General features: G+C 39.7%; 1 protein-coding gene across 5 annotated transcripts in view; it reads right to left on the bottom strand.

Moving 5' to 3' along the window:
• ZZZ3 (zinc finger ZZ-type containing 3) overlaps nt 1-16,426 on the bottom strand; it is a 73,395-nt gene that overhangs the window by 33,858 nt on the left and 23,111 nt on the right. For 3 of the 5 annotated variants that reach the window (XM_023509785.1, XM_023509787.1, XM_023509788.1), the window contains exons 2-3: nt 7,769-7,901; nt 5,649-5,801 (exon numbers count right to left, since the gene is read on the bottom strand). The gene's annotated coding sequence lies outside the window, so the exon portion shown is untranslated. Of the gene's footprint in view, nt 1-5,648; nt 5,802-7,768; nt 8,045-16,426 lie in introns of those variants that run through there. The other 2 variants (XM_012801733.2, XM_023509786.1) reach the window with 2 other exon arrangements.

The following is a 16,426-nucleotide window of genomic DNA, read 5'->3' as shown; positions in this document are numbered from 1 at the left end:
GGCCCGGGCTGGGGATTCGAACCCGCCACCTTAGGTGTATGTGGCTGGCGCCTTAGCCGCTTGAGCCACAGGCGCCGAGCCTATTCACAGATTTTTAACCGCTGAATGTCCCATTAATTTCCAGTTTTAATTACAAAAAACATAAATTTCAAATGATTTTTTTTTGTTTGTTCATTCAGTGGGCCAGGCTGGGTCAAACCTGCCAGCCCTGGTGCACGGGGCAGGAGCTCTACCTATTAGCTACAGGCACCCAGCCTCAAATAATGTTTCAAAAGAACACAAACTGAAAAAAAAGAAAAGCAATGTATTTGTTTCATGTACCCAAATCTGAAGTTCTCAAATTTGAACTACTGAACTCCTGATTTTAACTTTTAAATATATATGTAAACATGCTAAGAAATGTTAATAAGCTAATTTTATAAATTACTTACAAAATACAAACCAATATCTTTATGCTAATTAATTGTTCATGATTTAAGATTAATACCAGTAATTAAATTATATAAAATTAATATTTTATAAATACACACAGAAAACAATCTGTTAATCTTTGTTTTAAAATGCAATGCCAAATAAGGACATATAAAGCCTTAAATGATTCTAATAACAGGGCCTCCTAGAGCTTTCCTTTCCACACCAACACAAATGAAAGCAAAATCTGTCTTTTATTACAAACTTCTAAAAAGAGACTACTTTGGCTGAAATGTACGTATTATTAGCAGTACTCAGAACCTCTAACAGAACATATATAAAAAGCACTATCAAATACCACCTATAATGAGGGCCTATCATATTTCTTCATCATTCTAGTGATTAAAATGCTAAAACATTGATTAATATGAAAGACTTAAGAAAACGTCAAAACACTGATTAGTATAAAAAAAATCAAATTTCTCTTTCTTTTGCTCCCTAAAAATAGTATCTCGTTTAACAATTACAGTGAAGCCTGAGTTTTAGGGCTTTCAAGTCCTGCACTATTGGATGTGTATTTAAAGAGAACTCACTTCGTAACAAGGACTTTTAGTACCTCAGACTCTTGCAACTCAATCACGGCACCTCCTGGAAACGTGTTAGAAAGGCAGACCATCAGGCCCTGCCTGAGGCCGACCACTGAATCAGACCCTTGGCGATTCCTATGGACTGCCTCATTAGCTCACTACACTCGGACAGAACTCTAGTGTTAATAAAATAACAGTCATCAAGTTTCAAACTAAATGAGACCTGTTCATAGTATGTCCTTTAATTCCTTACTGGTTCCTAATAATAAAAATTTTATAAGTAAGGCCATGATCCCTCTGGCTAAGGAAACACCAAAATCTCTTGCCTGAAATCAACATATGACATGCACTGGTAACAGACTGGTTAAAATTGAGATCAGAGGTAAGTAAAATATTGCTAATCTTCCCTTTGATGATCTTTCTGTCCTAATATTTTCCTTTGTATCTCTTGTATTTTGTGTGGGCAATACTTTCTAGAATTAGCTAATAAACTAAGCAAGAAATTCAATTAACAAAAAAGGGCTAAAAACACTCAGATGAGCCAGGTGCAGGAATATGCACGCACAGTGCCACCCACTCTCGAGGCTGAGGCTGGAGGATCACCTGAGCCCAGGAGTTGGAGAACAGCCTGGGCAGCATACAGATTACGTTATGTCTTAAACACAAAAAAGTCTAGATTAACTCAACCAAGGCTGAACATGGTTTCTCCATGTCTGGCAAAGTGTCACAGGCTAAAGGAGTTGTTTTCATCATTTTAGCTACAGAACACAAAGTTACTGAAGAATCCAATTAAGAGGTTTGGAGCACAAAATTATTATATATTCCTGCCAAATATTAAGTTGCTAAGGGAATAGAAAAACACTAAATAGAACTAAACAGGGGGTAAGTGGTGAAAACCCTACCTAGAGCCCATTTGGAATTACAAATGCAATCTCTCTTGTTTTCGAATTAAGGGAAATTTAGTTAATATACTCATATGGACAAAACCCAACCTAACAACTAAAGTCTTTTCTCTGCGCTTTCCACCAAATAATTAGTGGAACTTTCTAGACTACAGAAAGAAGAGAATGTGACAATTCACTGGAAATACTTCAACTCCCTTCCTCTCCTCTGTAGTTTTCATCCTACTGGAGGGCATGTCATCCAAACTTCAGCCTGTCTATTCACAGTAAGCTCCAAACCCCACCCATAATTTTCCCACCTACTTATTTGCTGTTAAAATACCCTCACCTAAATTTGTATCTATTATTACCCAAATATGACTATAGGATTCTGAAACACTCTCTGAACATTTCTAGCCCCTGTGGATCACATCTATAGAATTTCCTTTTTTTTTAAAAAAAAAAAAAAAGGCTCATTTAGCAATACACCACTCTGGATATTTAAGAGAAAGAAATTTTAAAGAAATATTTTTGAAGACCCTTGGCTGTGAAGCTTTGTTCCTGCTATAATCACCAAGGTAATATATTTTATTTTGGAAATTGAGGAGTTGGCAATCCTCCATCAACACAAATGTTCTAGTTAATATTTATTATCATAACACTTAGTTTTATTAAATGAACAAACAAACCAGAGTAAAGAGAACAAGAGCAACTAGGAAGTGTCACTAATATTTTGCTGGGTATAAGGAGCACCCACATTTTTTGCCCAAAGTTGTTGTTTTTTTTTTTTTGAGATAAGAGTTTCAGTTTGTCACCCTCGGTAGAGTGCCATGGCATCACAGCTCACAGCAACCTCCAGCTCTTGGGCTTAGGCAACTCTCTTGCCTCAGCCCCTGAGCAGCTGGGACTACAGGTGTCTGCCACAACACCTGGCTATTTTTTTGTTGTTGCAGTTTGGCTGGGGCCAGGTTCAAACCTGCCTCCCTCCATATGCAGGGCTTGTGTCCTACTCACTGAGCCACGGGTGCCACATTTTAGCCCACATTTTAAGGGAAAAAAAAACTTGTTTTAATTTCAAAGGAGGGTGAAAGCAGCTGTGTAGCAGCACCTCCTCCTCTGAAGAGCCAGGCGGGGCAAGGAGCAGGCAGCATGCTGGGCGGCAGGGAAGAGTGGCCCAGATGACCTGAGCTCCTGACCTGGCCCACCCTTGTCCCATACCCTCTTTATTTCCTATTCCCACCTGCAGCTGCCCTGCTGAGACCCCTGGCAGGTTTATTTCCAGGGAAGTTGGTGTGAGGCTTCAGGTCCAGCCCTGCCTGCCCCAGGCTCCTGACAGTAGATCCCGCCCTTTCCGGGCTGCCTTTTCTCTCAAGCAGCTGGCCCTATTCTAAGGCCCTAGGACCTACACGAGCGGGAAGCCTTCTCTGGTGATATCCTACTGACCCACTCTGTATTTACATTTCAGTGACCTCCTCCAGCCATCCAGACCTTGGGCATTCAGTAACATCAGAACAAAACACAGCCTTTATTAAACATGCAAACCCTAGAAATAACTGGGGGCTGGTTAAAATGGGCCTGGCCCACACTCAAATACACTGAATCAACTCTCCAGAAGCAAGATCGGAATATCCATTAACAAGCATTGCAGATGGCTCTTCCTACTGACAAAACGCAACACCTTGAAGGTTTGGCCAAGTCATAGGCTCAAAATTACAACCTCTGGGCTCAGGTACTCCTTAGCTTTCATGCTTCGCCACCAGCTACCCTTGGAGACAGAAACTTCATGGGGACTGAGGCCCAAGGTCACAATAGCTGGCTGCTAGCTGAACAGGCCCTGGCTCAGGGATCTTCCCCCTCAGTGTGCTGTCCCAGAAGCTTCAGAATGAGAGAGGAGGTGGCCCAGAAAGGGCAGGGATCTACCACCCGGGCCTGTCCCCTAATACCAGCGTTCTGGGAAATAAGCCTATCAAGGTTCTCAGCTGGGCCGCTGTGGGCACGTTCCCACCAATAGACATGAGTGAGAATAGGAAAAGAGAGGGTGTAGGGACAGGGGTGGGCCAGGAGGGGACAGCTGGGCAGGTCAGGTGCTCAGGTCATCTGAACCTCTCCCACCTGCCGCCCAGCTCGCCCCAGCCTCTCTGCATCAGCCCACTCCACACCTCATGCCTGTCTGCCTGTAGTAAGAGGCAGCGCCATGCACAGCACTTCTGCCCTTCTCGGAAGAGGCCCAACACTAACTTCACATCACCGCCTGTCCACTTCCAAGGTGGTGGTGGCAGCTGTATCCCACACAATCTGCCAGGACACTCCTGCAGTTGAGATGCACGTAGGGCAAGGGAGTGGCAAGGAGGGTGGATAGCCAGGGAGGTGGAGAGCATGAAGCTGGCATGATTATCATATTCCAGTCTATTATCTTGCATAGGGATATTGATTGTTTGTTTTGAGACAGAGTCTCAAGCTGTAGCCCTGGGTAAAATGCTGTGTCATCATAGCTCACAGCAACCTCAAACTCTTGGGCTCAAGCGATCCTCTTGCCTCAGTTTTTCTATTTTTACTACAGACAGGGTCTCGTTCTTGCTCAGGCTGATCTCGAACTCCTGAGCTCAAGCAATCCACCCGCCTCAGCCTCCTAGAGTGCCAGCATTACAGGAGTGCGCCACTGAGCCCAGCTATATACAGATGTTGTTGCCTTCTAGAGTTAACACTTCTAATGCAGAAGCATAAATAAAAGAATTTTTAAAAATTATACAGATATAGAATTAGTACTACTCACGTATAATATGCATCCTTATTTTTCCTCAAAAATTTGGGCAAAAAAATGCACATTATACATGGCCATTACAGTACTTTTCTAGTTGTCTAGAACATAAAGATGAGGTATTTAATAACTTTTAGGCTATGCATGTCATATACTTCTTTTAAGACAAATCACTTCAACTGGGCAATTATCACTGTATCTATAGGATTAAAATTAGAAGGGTGAACACTGGGGACCCAACCACACAATTCAACTTAAGGTTTTTTTTTTTTTTTGGAGAGAGAGTCCCACTATGTTGCCCTCAGTAGAGTGCCGTGCAGTCACAGCTCACAGCAACCTCAAACTCTTGGGGCTTAACCAATTCTCTTGCCTTAGCCTCCCAAGTAGCTGGGACTACAGGCGCCCTCCACAACACCTGGCTATTTTTTGTTGAAGTTGTCATTGCTGATTTTTAGCTTGCCTGGGCCGGGTTCGAACCTGCCAGGCTTGGTGTATGTCGCTGGCTGGGTAACCACTGTGCTACGGGCGCTGAGCCCAACATAAGGGTCTTAAAATTCACTTCTTCTAAGTCTGGGACTCTACTATGTCTTACCATTAGAAATTTCTTCTTTTTTTTTCCCATTAAGAGAAGCAGATGTGTGACACATGGTTGATAAATACATAGACAGAAGTGAATGAATGTGCACTGAAAAGACAACTGGGAAGAGAGAGAGGTCAAGGAGGTTCATGATGCCCTTTGAATCAAGATAGCTAGTGTCAGTGGTAGACGTGATCTAGAGATCCCGAAGTACTCAAGGGCTTCATTTACCCCTCTTTTGGGAGAGAAAGTGGGAAAATGGCTCATCCCTAACCCATATCCTACAGCTTTACACTCCTATAAACCCCCAGCCAAACTACACAATTTTCTACAGAGGAACTACAGAAAAATAACAAGTCCCCCCCACCTGCAAACAAACAAACAAAAAAATCAAACTACAGTTGTCTTCACTACGGGAAAACTAAGTAACTTACCTGCACACCCACAGATCTATCATTGTAGGAATATTATCTCTTTTCCTCATATCCTGAAGGAGCTGGAGCTACGATCTAGAATAGAGCTTAACACCAGGGTTTCAGACTCTCAGCTTCAGCCATGGAGAATACTAGAACCTCCTAAATTCCTTTCTTTAAAATAAAATAATAAGAAAAAAAGAATTAAAGAAGAAAATTAACTTATGCTAACAGATGTAACTCCTATAACAAGAGGAAACAGAGGTAACAGAATCTCTTCACAGGAACATCTTTGGGGCTTCTTGGTAACTGATTCTTCAAGGATATTAAGAAATTCCAGTAGGATTTTTAGAAATCAACAAAAACAAAGCAAAAAGAGTTTGAAATAAACCAAATCCTTGTAACTCAGTATTAGTTTGAGACAAAATGTGACCCAGTTCTTTTACAGAGTTTGCTCTTAAGGGGATATATATATATATATATATATTTTTTTTTTTTTTGCAGTTTTTGGGCGGAGCTGTGTTTGAACCCACCACTTCACCTCCAGCATATGGGGCTGGCGCCCTACTCCTATGAGCCACAGGCGCCGTCCCTATATATTTTTTCTTTTTTGTAGAGACAAAGTCCCACTTTATTGCCCTCGGTAGAGTGCCGTAGCATCACACAGCTCACGGCAACCTCCAACTCCTGGGCTTAGGCGATTCTTTTGCCTCAGCCTCCCAAGTAGCTGGGACTACAGGCACCTGCCAATATGCCCGGCTATTTTTCTGTTGCAGTTTGGCTGGGGCCAGGTTTGAACCCGCCACCCTTGGTATATGGGGCTGGCGCCCTACCCACAGAGCCAAAGGCGCTGCCCAGCATTGTTTTTTTTTGAGGTGACCTAAAGACTGTCTCATAAGATTTTTTGTAACAGAATTCATAATCTGTTACTCTTATCTTAGAGGATCTTCCAAATTTGGGGCCTCAAGCATGCAAAACTGGAAACTGAACCACAAAAACCATCCGGGTTGTGCATACCAAAGAATCAACCAAATCTTCTATCTTAATGGAATAACCTATATTTACAGCCTAACTTACCAAAGTACTAAAAGATTCAATTATAAAAGAAAATTCCTATTTTTTTTTGCATATGAATTTTCAGGAGGGACAAAAACAGTAAGCGTTTTCTTGTTTTAGCATCTAGTTAGCCAGATATTTTAATTAATCTAATTACAAGCCATTTCTTGGAACAGTCTGGCTAATTACATTTTTACTTTATAATAATGTGTTATGATATCCTCTTCAGAGAATGTACAATCTGGCTAAACGGGTTATTCTGAGTGACCATCTGGACACATGGAAGAATACCAGGAAAAAGACCAGCAGATGTTTATGATGGAAATTGTCACTTTATTATAAGCATAAAACTACATATTCTAAAAGTGACACTATTTTGGTAAAGTGTCACAATTTAAAAACTGATACAATTTAAAAACCTTGTGAACTGGAGTTATTGTCTAGTAAAAACAAACAGATTACTGCTTTAGTGAGAAGGGGAACAGGGCTAATATCTACACATGCAACCTCGCCCAAATATGCTTTGTGAATTCTTTTAAAAGTACCAAAAAAACTACCTAAATATAGTCGTTTGATACAATAATACATTTTAAAAAACGTTCTGAGTTAATATGGGAAGGGGAAGCACAGGAAAAAACGTGATCATACAGTAACCCCTGACTTGAAAATTCACTCATTTTAACAAAGTCACCAACTGACAACTCGTGTGTACCCAACCCAGAAGCCTTCCACAAACATGGTAAAACACTGTATTCTCAAGTCCGCGATGGTGATGGTAATCACAAGCTAAGAAAGATCTACCATGAAATGTGTCCCTGATCCTGTTCTAGCCAGCCACGTTACTACCCTACTTGCCTAGGGTTCACTAAGGGTACATCACTCCTACGATATTTGTCAGGCAAGAACAGCAGTACCTGTTGTTTTTACAGTAGAACTGGTATTTACAGCTGAGTTCTACCAGCATTAATACAGACAGGATCCTGCAGACATGTTTCTTAAAAGCCTGATACACTGAAAAAGACACTTTAGTCAATTACTTCTAACTAAACCCCACTTGGCCTTAATTAAGATTATATTTTTCTTACCTTTTAAAAAGTGTTTCGCCTAGTATTTGATTCCCAATCGTCTGTATTTATCTGTCATCACTGTTAATGTCCATGTTACTTTGAGACTTCAGGTATTAATTATTTATATGGCTGTACTAGCACAACTTGGTATCTGTGAAGGGAAACCACAATATAGTCACTATGGATGTGTCACTGTTTATAGATCTGTGGACAAAAGAGGTAATATTTCTAAATACATGACCCATTTCATTTCCTAATCAACTTCACAAATTATTCCTTAGATTTAAGTTTTGAATACGTTGTCTTAAAAGATGATTTGCTAATATTTTCAAATTCTTCTCAGAGTATTCACTTACAAGTTTTCTAAATTTAATTCTAAATTAAAAATCTTAAAAATTTGAGAGCTCCTTAGATTCCTTTTCTTACCAAAATAGACATCTCATTTTCTAGATGTCTATAATTGCAACATTAACAGAAAAATACTGTTTTGTGTTTTATGATATATTGAGGAATGAATTTATAATGCTTAAGAATGTAAAAAAAGGCTCAGCGCCTATAGCTCAACCGGCTAAGGCGCCAGCCACGTACACCTAAGGTGGCGGGTTCGAATCCCCTGCCTGGACCCGCCAAACAACGATGGCTGCAACCAAAAAATAGCTGGGCGTTGTGGCGGGCGCCTGTGGTCCCAGCTACTTGGGAGGCAGAGGCAGGAGACTAGCTTGAGCCCAGGAGTTGGAGGTTGCTGTGAGCTGTGATGCCATGGCACTCTACCCAGGGGGACAGCTTGAGGCGCTATCTCAAAAAAAAAAAAAAAAAAAAAAGATGACATTGCCTTAAATGTGACTTTAAAATATTTATTATCTTTTAAAGTAATCTCCTTGCCATAGATCATTCCTATTAAAGGTATTTTGGAAGTGAAAATAATAATGATTTTTAAAAACAATCGATATAGCTACATAAACATTCTTTAAAAAGTAAGCTTCTCAAAAACAAACTTGGCTGCTGTTTACAAGCCTAAGAAACACATCTGTGTGCTAACAATAATGACAAAAAGCATTACATAAAACTTTAAGTCATTTTAAACAGACTTATTAATGGAAAAAAATGAGCTACAAAAGAATGTTCATTTGCAGAGAAAGAAGTCTGTGAATGATATTGTAAAATGATCCACCATGGTGTGTCACTCCAAATTCCTACACAATAAAAAGAAAGTAAAAATCTATGTGAAAATGCAGACAACCCGATTCTACCTGTTTTGTGGGTACAATCTGCTATGAGAGCTGTCAGTCTTTTAGGTGGTTGAGAAATACTGATTACCATCCTCAAAAACAAGTTCTCTATTCATTTGTTCTCAAACATTAAAAAAGACTTTAATTAATACCAGAAAAAATTTAGCAAAATGTGAGGCCAGAAATTATAAAGACATTAAAAGAAAATCTAGGGAAAGCTCTTCTGGACTCTGATCTTGGCAAAGAATTCATGACTAAGACCTCAAAGGCACAGGAGATAGAAACCAAAAGAGATACAGAGATTTAATCAAACTTTGAAAAGCTTCTGCATAAAAAAAGAAACAATCAAAATAGCCAACAGATAACTAGCAAAATGGGAAAAAATATTGCAAACTATACATCTGACAGAGAACTAATTTGTAGAATATACAAGGAAATCAAACAACACAACAACAAAAAGCAAATAATCTTACTAAGAAGTGAGCTAAGGGCTCAGCACCCACAGCACAGTGGTTAGGGCGCCAGCCAGCCACAGGCACTGAGGCTGGGGGGTTCGAACCCAGACAGAGCTAGCTAAACAACAAGGACAACTGCAACAAAAAATAGGTGGGCGTTGTGGTGGGCGCCTGTAGTCCCAGCTACTTGGAAGCCTGAGGCAAGAGAATTGCTTAAGCCCAAGAGTTAGAGGTTGCTGTGAGCTATGATGCCACAGTACTCCACCCAGGGCAAAAGCTTGAGGCTCTGTCTCAAAAAAAACAGATTTTAGTTCACAAGAGAAAAGAGAATTCTTACGTACTTTTGGTGAGAATTTAAATTAGTATAACCTCCATGGAAAAATAGATGTAGATTTTTCAAAGAACTAAAAATAGAATTACTCTTTGATAAAGCAATCCCACTATTGGGTATCTACAGAAAGAGAAATAAATCCCACCAAGACACCTGCACTGCCATGCTTATCCCAGCACTATTCACAATAGGGGAGAAAGGGAATCACCCTAAGTTTCCTAAGTTTCCATCAGGATGACTGGAGTAAGAAAATGAGGTAGTAGTATATACACAATGGAATACTACTCCACACACACACACACACAAAATCGTATCTTCCACAGCAACGTGGATGAAGATGAAGGCCAGTACCTTAAGTGAAACAACTGAAAAGACAAATACCACAGGTTCTCACTGGTCAGTGGGTGCTAAATAATGTTCACACAGGGTGTAGAGTAAGCAGCGATAAACAACAGAGACTTCGGGGGGTGGAGTGGGGGGGGATGATGAGAAATTACTTAATAAATACAGTCTCACTGTGTTGCTCCCACTAGAGTGCTGTAACATTACAGCCCACAGCAACCTCTTATCATACTCTTGGGCTTAAGCGATTCTCTTGCCTCAGCCTCCCAAGTAGCTGGAACTACAGGCACCCACCACAATGCCCGGCTATTTTTTTGTTGCAATTGTCATTGTTGTTTAGCTGGCCCAGATCAGATTCGAACCCGCCAGTCTCTGTGTATGTGGCTGGTGCCAAGTCTAAAATAAAAACTCTTAACTTCACCACTAGGAAATATATCCATGGAGCATTGCGCTTGTACCATATAAATTTATACAAATAAAAATAACTTAACACAGATCTAAGGATTCCTAAATTTAAAGGTTGTCATGACCTCTCTCGTAACAAGGAAGTTCACCTATACAGCCTTGACATCGTGCTCTTCATTTCGTGTGCTGTACATTTCAAATTTAAGCACTCAGCAACAATGCTGTATGCTTTCTGGAACACATAAACTACTCTGAATTATGACAAGTTATAATAATTTTTTTCATTTGAATTAGTTAACTGTAGTAACTTTTAGAAATTAAAAAAATTACCTAAAATTTACCTACCTAAAAGCAGGCAAAATGGAAAACTAAGTCCTATTCCTAAAGCCTTCTTTTTTTTATTTTTTGTTTTTTTGTAGAGACAGAGTCTCACTTTATCACCCTCGGTAGAGTGCCATACCAGCACACAGCTCACCTGGAGCAACCTCCAACTCCTGGGCTTAGCAATTTCTTGCCTCAGCCTCCTGAGTAGCTGGGATTACAGGTGCCTGCCACAACGCCCAGCTATTCTTCTGTTGCAGTTTGCCCAGGGCCGGGTTTGAACCTGCCATCCTCAGTATATGGGGCTGGTCCTACCCACTGAGCCACAGGCACTGCCCCCTCAAGCCGCCTTATTTGCTCCTAAACTTAGTACAAAACTCTGGTTGTTTTCATGTACTAATAAAATTTCTTGACTATTCAAGCATTCAAAAACCAATCTTACTGAAAAGAATTATTTTACTTGCAATCTAACAATGGTACTACCGAGTTTAACAGAATTCAGGATCTCAGAATCATAGCACACACGTAATCGCTTCAAAAAACTATCAAAAATCTCACTAGAAAATATTATCAGTTTTAATGATATGGCAAAGTTATAAGATACACAATTCACTATAAAAATAAAACTGTGAAGTTCAAGCTAAATACAACCCAAATTGTAAGACACTGCAAATTTTTAGTTTTATAAGAGTTTGGGAAAAATTCATAAAAATTCCATTATAGACTCATATTTTGTATCTGACTCTTCAGTTGTTACAAGTGAAAATACTAAATATGTGCTCCATACAATAGTTTTTTTTTTAAAAGAGATAGTTAATATCAGTTGTAAAAAATATTTTGATGGTGGTTAATGACAGAATCACCCTTCCTGGACAATTAAGCTTTCAGCTACTTGCTATAAAGAGCTCAACCAAACTGTCACTTGGTACAAAGGATGACCAAACAAAATAACCCATTTTCCTGGCTTCCTAAATTGTTTAGAACCATAGGTTTAATGTCTTAAATGCATTCTACAGTTTTAAAGATAAGCCTATTATTTCTCAGGCAACAGCAAGATAGCAGGAAAAGTTGTCAGATCTGGGGGAAGGAGATGGAAGCATGATTCTCTGTCTTCAATAATTAACTCACCACGGGCAAGCCGCTTTGCCCATCTTTACTTCTTCATCTATAAAATAGAAGATATAATACCTGCTTAGTCCCTTTTATGGTTACCATGAAGTTCAGAAAAGATCATGTCTATGGGCTCAACACCTCGCAGCTCAATGATTAGGGCACTAGCCATATGCACCAAGGCTGGCGAGTTTGAACCCAGCCAGGGCCTGCTAAACAAATAACAACAAAAAAGAGATTCTGTCTCTAAATAAATAAATAAGATCGTGTCTGTGAAGTACTTCGACATATTAGCTCTAAAAACTTCAGCGTATCTAAGAAATACCTGGACCCAATCACCCCAAAAATTCAGACTCAGCAGGTCTGGACATGAATGCATCAATCTTCATTTTTAATTAAGCTCCTACTTTGGAATATAAGGGTTTCCCAATGATGTTCAAATTTTGAAAAAAAAAAATCACTCTCTATCAGTTTCTTCTAAAACTTGAGCATTCATGAAACATTAACATAGGTCCTCATTTAAAGTACAGACTTTTAGAAATTTAGAACTGAATAAACTTTGGATGGAGCACAGCTTCTTCATTTATCATCATACAGGTAATTCAGCATAAACAAGTTATGACCCAGCCTTTTTTAAAAGCTCTGCACTAGATTCTTCCTCTGAAATATTCCCAAATTGCTCCCCACCTCTGTAATATGACCTTCTTCATCTCTCATTTGACACCCAAATGCCTTTTAATTAAGTCTTGTCTCTTAAAAATGCACAGTCCACCAAGTGGTATGTTGTCATTCTTACCATACTACTGAACATCTGTGGTGTTTTTAAACTTTTTAAAGATAAGAATCCTTAACTAAAGTATATCTGAGATAAAGTGTATCTGAAAACAAAGTGAAGCTACTCAAGTTAGAAGCAAAGCTAAAGTGACTGCCAGACAGTAAGCTCGACCACCCTTCATCAAACCAGCCCCCTAGGAGTAGAAGTTCACTATTTACTGTACTCATCTACTCACCTGTTTCACCTACCAAAACTCTTACAGCACAAGCAGTCCCTTGTGCTAGAAAACATTATTATCGGGACATTATTCAAACCAAGAGGAAATATACAGAATAACTCAGGAAGGTTAAAAAAGACAGAGAGAGAAGCAACAGCAAGGCGAACAGTATCTGTAGAGGCCGTGAGATAGAAAAGGGCTTGGCTTGTCAGAGGGCTGGAAAGAGGCCAAGGAGGCTGAAACTAGGGAGCCGTGAGAAAAGCACCATAAAATAAGCTTCCAGACTGTGAAAGGGCTTGTAGGGTATTGTAGAACTGTGATGTGTATGTTTTATGTTTCTATTTACTTTCTTTTTTTGTTTTTTTTTTTGAGACAGAGTCTCTCTTTGTCACCCTCAGTAGAGTGCCGGGACATCACAGCTCACAGCAACCTCAAACTCTTTGGCTTAGCAATTCTCTTGCCTCAGCCTCCCAAGTAGCTGGGACTATAGGGGCCCTCCACAACGCCTGGCTACTTTTTGGTTGTAGTTGTCATCGTGTGGCAGGCCCGGCCTGGGTTTGAACCCACCAGGTCTGGTGTATGTGGCTGGCGCCCAAGCAGCTGAGCTACAAGCACCAAGCTCTATTTACTGTCTTAAATCTTTATTTGGATTATTCTATTGAAGATTTTTTTTTTTTTAACAGTTTTTGGCCGGGGCTGGGTTTGAACCTGCCACCTCCGGCATATGAAGCCAGCGCCTTACTCCTTTGAGCCACAGGCACTGAGCCAATATGCATCTTTAAAAGAACATTCCGGTGGCTGTGAGCTCAAAACAGAACAGGAAAAGAACAAGAGTACAACAATAAATGTGACCAAGAGGAATAAAAGAATAAAAAGTTGAAGTAGGAAAGTGTGACAATGACCCAATTTTGTTGCTGATTTCCATTCACTCAACAAATATTAACTGGGACCAACTGTGACGCTGGCACTGTTCTGGGCACTGGGAATACAAAGGCAAACAGAAAGTCCCAACTTTCATGAAGCTTACACTTTAAACAAATCAAATATAAATTATGTCAGGTGAGAAATGCTACAAAAATAAAGCTAGTAAGGGAATGAAGCACGATACGGTGTTCAGAGAGGACTCTCCAATGACCCGACATTTAAATAGCCATCACACAGGGCCTGGTAGGCTACTTTGGATTTTATATCCAGCAAAATGAAAGCCACTGGAGACCACTGATCACGGGAATGATATAATTTGATACTTTAAAAGGATCATTCAGATAACTATATGGAGAACAGACTATAGACAGCAAGAGAAGAAAAATGGAACATGGTTTAGGAGGCTATTATTACTATCGAAGAAATAATGGTGCAGTACCAGTGAAGTGGTAAAAAATTATCCACTTCAATTTAGATGTGGAAGGCAGACCCAAGAGAATTCGCTAATACACTTTATGTGAGGCTTCGAGAGACAGCGAATCAAAGATTCTTAAACTAATCTGCCTCTGCCCAGGCAGAATTCCTCAAGGTTCTGCCCTAGGCCCCCTCCTGCTCCTGCTGTCTTTCATCACTGTACAATCATTTCACTGTATTGGAGGACCCTAAATCTGAATGTCAGCTTCTACGTTTCCTTTCTGAGCTTCAATTCCATATATCCTACTGCCTGCAGGACTCAGTAAGAACCAACAATAACTGAGAAAATGACATGAAGGCTGTGTTGACCAGTTTGATGGAAGTAGTTCGGATTGCATGTGAAAACCCCACACTGTACCCCAGAAGTGCATTAATGTACATAGTTACCATTCAATTAAAAAAAAAAAAAAGAACCTCAAATTCTACTTGTTCAAAACTGAACCCATCACCTTCCCTTTAGCCCCAACAGCCTAGTTCATCCTCCAGAATTACTTAAGGAATTGAACAACAGCACAAAATACCTGGGACTACAGGCACACACCATCAGGCCTGGCTAATGACGGGGGTCTCACTACATTGACCAGGCTGGTCTCAAACTCCTAGCTTTAGGCAATCCTCCCACCTCAGCCTCCCAAAGTGCTAGGATTATAGACATGAGCCACCATGCCAAGCCTCTAATGTTATTTTTTAACAAAATTAAAAGTTGTAGCCCAAGTTATTTATCTCAGAAAAAAAGGGGAAAAAAATTAGAAGTTGGCAACCTAAAATAAATCCCCCAAGTTTTTTTAAATCTTTTATTAATGAATTACAGTAACTTGGAACCACAGTGAAATGACAATGATATATCAGATACAAAAATAAGTTTTAACAGGACAAAGAATTATCAGACTGTCGTTTTTAAATATTATCAATAATTCTATTTCATATTTGTGGATTAAAGGCATATGCGATGAAGTAAAAATATCAAGACAAATGAATTTAAGGAGATAAATGGAGTTTAAGACTCATTTAAAAGCAATTGCAGACCCATCAGCCATTAGAGACTATTTCCCACATTTTTCCCATTAATTGCAAGCATATGCTTTAATAAAAAAGCCAGTTAATTGCACACTTCTCAAAGTACATTATTCATTCGTATGCTATAATTTCAGGTAGTAAAAGAATAAATATTTATTTAAGTAGGTTTTTTTTTTGAGACAGAATCTCAAGCTGTCAGCCTGGGTAGAGTGCCATGGCATCATATAGGTGGGACTACAGGTGCCCTCCACAACACCCAGCTACTTTTTTTTTGGTTGCAGCTGTCATTGTTGTTTTAGCGGCACTGGGCTGTGTTCGAACCAGCTAGCCTCGTTGTACGTGGCTGGCGTCCTATCCACTGAGATACAAGTACCGTCTAAGTAGTATTTAAGGAGTGTTAGGGAACAGGATACAAAAATAATTTTATTAAAAATTTTTAAATTAAAGATAGGCAGGAAACATTCTAGTCAAAGAAAAATGTGAAATAAAGAATTTTACTTAGGCTCAGCACCTGTAGCTCAAGCAGCTAAGGCACCAGCCACATACACTGGAGCTGGTGGGTTCGAATCCAGCCCAGGCCTACCAGACAACTACAACTATAATCAAAAATAGCCAGGTGTTGTAGCAGGCACCTATGGTCCCAGCTACTTGGGAGGCTGAGGCAAGAGGACTGCTTAAGCCCAAGAGTTTGAGGTTGCTGTGAGCAGTGATGCCACTCTACCCAGGGCAACTCAGTCTCAAAAAAAAAAAGAATTTTATTTAGATTATACTCAGATAAAATATAAACAATAAATTAACAGGAAAAAAGAGACTTTTCCAGAAAGATTATTTGGAAAACAGTCTGTTACGGTGACCTACAAGTAACACAAACACAAATTATCTTTCATAAACACCTATATCTAGCTTCATAAAAAATAAACTTTAAGTTGTTGATAAAATTCATAAATCATATCTTATTTTCTCAAAAGTTTGTACACTCAACTTCACAGATGAATTATTAGTAGAAAAATGTTTGGTCCCAGCTCGGCGCCTGTGGCTCAAGCGGCTAAGGCACCAGCCACATACACCTAAGGTGG

The sequence above is a fragment of the Otolemur garnettii genome, unplaced genomic scaffold (assembly GCF_000181295.1).
Source record: "Otolemur garnettii isolate 467f Iridium unplaced genomic scaffold, OtoGar3 scaffold00010, whole genome shotgun sequence".
NCBI classification, from domain to species: Eukaryota; Metazoa; Chordata; class Mammalia; order Primates; family Galagidae; genus Otolemur; species Otolemur garnettii.
This window is presented reverse-complemented; position numbering and strand designations above follow the sequence as displayed.